At 46.8% G+C, this 1845-nt stretch overlaps 1 non-coding gene across 1 annotated transcript; it reads right to left on the bottom strand.

Annotated features, from left to right (window-relative positions):
- Positions 1 to 1493: 1493 nt before the first annotated feature.
- LOC112439663 (U6 spliceosomal RNA) lies at positions 1494 to 1600 on the bottom strand. The gene has a single exon (XR_003027915.1). It is a non-coding gene; the product is annotated as a U6 spliceosomal RNA (small nuclear RNA).
- Between the last annotated feature and the right edge of the window lie 245 nt (positions 1601 to 1845).

Here is a 1845-nt window from a genome sequence, read left to right as displayed (position 1 = left end):
GGGAAGTTTTGATATATGCACGCACTGTGAAACGGTTACCACAGTCAAAGTAATTAACATCCATCACCTACATAGTTATTGGTTTTTCTTGTGGTGAGAACATTTGTCTCTTAACAATTTCAAGTATACAATACATTATTATTGACAGCACCGTCTCATACATAGATCTTCAGAACACACTCATCTTATCTGACTGAGACTATGCTCCCTTTGACCTACCTCTCCCCGTGCCCCATGCCTCCAACTCCTGGCAACCACCATTGTACTGTGCACTTCGACATCTTTGAAACAAATAATTCTTTCAAAGAACTCCTGCACTGGTCAGCATTGGAAAAAGTGTTGCTAGTTAACTAGCTGATGTGTAGCAGAATGAGTTGCATTATCTATTAGAAAATATGGAGATTGTAACAGGAGGTATTTCTTCTACTTCCTATTTACCTTGAATATGTCATTTTAATTTTCTGAACATAGTCCAGTTACATGTCACTGCATAATGCTGGGGACAGCAAGTAGATGGCTAACACAGGAGAGCCATTACCCATGGAAGAGAGATCTCTGTCTTCTGTACTTAAAGGGCGACGACATTTCCTCTATTAGATGTGGGCTCTCTTCCTTTCCTTGCTTTGATGTTTCTTTTTCTTTATTCATTTCCCTTTTGGTTAATTTTCAGAAAAACCATATCTCCAAATATGTAAACTGAATAAACTGGTGTCCTGTGTTTGAGATAAAAGTTATTTTTCGTCTTGTAAGCTTGTTGTACTTTTTCTCCATTGCTGTGTAACTAATGCCCCCTGGATTTAGTGGCTTCAAACAGCACACTTTGATCCATTCACAGTCCCTGTGGCTCAGGAGTCCAGGCGTGGCTTAGCAGCATCCATCCTCTGGCCCAGGTTCTCTACAAGGCTGCAGTCAAGGCTGTGGCCAGTGCTGCGGCCATCTCACAGCTGAACGTCGGGGATCAGGGGATGCATTCACATCCAAGCTCGCTCATGGGACTGCTGACAGTCCTCTGGTCCTCTCTGGCTGGTCCAGGGACATCATTTCATTGTCATGCGGGTCTCCCCGGAGGCCACTCACACCCAAGATGGAAGCCACATTCTTTTGTAAGATTGACCCCTTACTCTGCCATATTCTGTTCATTAGAAATGAGTCACTAGGTCTAGCCCACACTGGGGGAAGAGCTTCCACAGCAGTGTGGCTCCCAGGAGAAAGGGGATAGTGGGAGCTCACTGAGAAGCAGCCTACCACATTTGTTATTATTTTCAATGTCTAACAAACCATGGATCCCTGTCAATTCTTCAATTTCAAATATTTTCCCTTAATCACCCCTTACTTTCCATTTCACTGCCAACACCTCGATCTCTGTCTTCCTCACCATAAGGCAGATTCGTAACAGCTTCCATTACTCGCCATGAGCCCCGCAGAGCCCTCGTTCCCGGCTGCTCGTTATTATTCCTGAAACGCCCAGTACCACTTCCTGTTCTTACTCATTTATTTATTTGGAACACTTCAGGAATTCGCGTGCCGTCCTTGCACAGGGGCCCTGCCGATCTTCCCTGTACCGTTCCAATGTTAGTACATGCGCTGCCGAAGCGAGCACACTTCCTGTTTTGTTCACGAGCCTGCAACGCCATCGTTGCCTGCTTCCGATTGTGCCTCACGTTCCTTCCAATGGCGCCTTCCATCCCAGCTGGGCGGGGCTTCGCTGTGTTACCTTCTCAACATGCCAGCTGGGCGGGGCTTCGCTGTGTTACCTTCTCAACATGGCGAGCTTGCTGGACGTCACGTCGCCTTGGCCTTTTCCGCTGCGGACTCTGCTCACCGACCTCCTCAGTAGAGCCGGCC

Source organism: Pan paniscus, chromosome 3 (genome assembly GCF_029289425.2).
Source record: "Pan paniscus chromosome 3, NHGRI_mPanPan1-v2.0_pri, whole genome shotgun sequence".
NCBI lineage: Eukaryota > Metazoa > Chordata > Mammalia > Primates > Hominidae > Pan > Pan paniscus.
The sequence above is the reverse complement of the archived record's forward strand: the minus strand, read 5'-3'. Positions and strand labels throughout refer to the sequence as shown.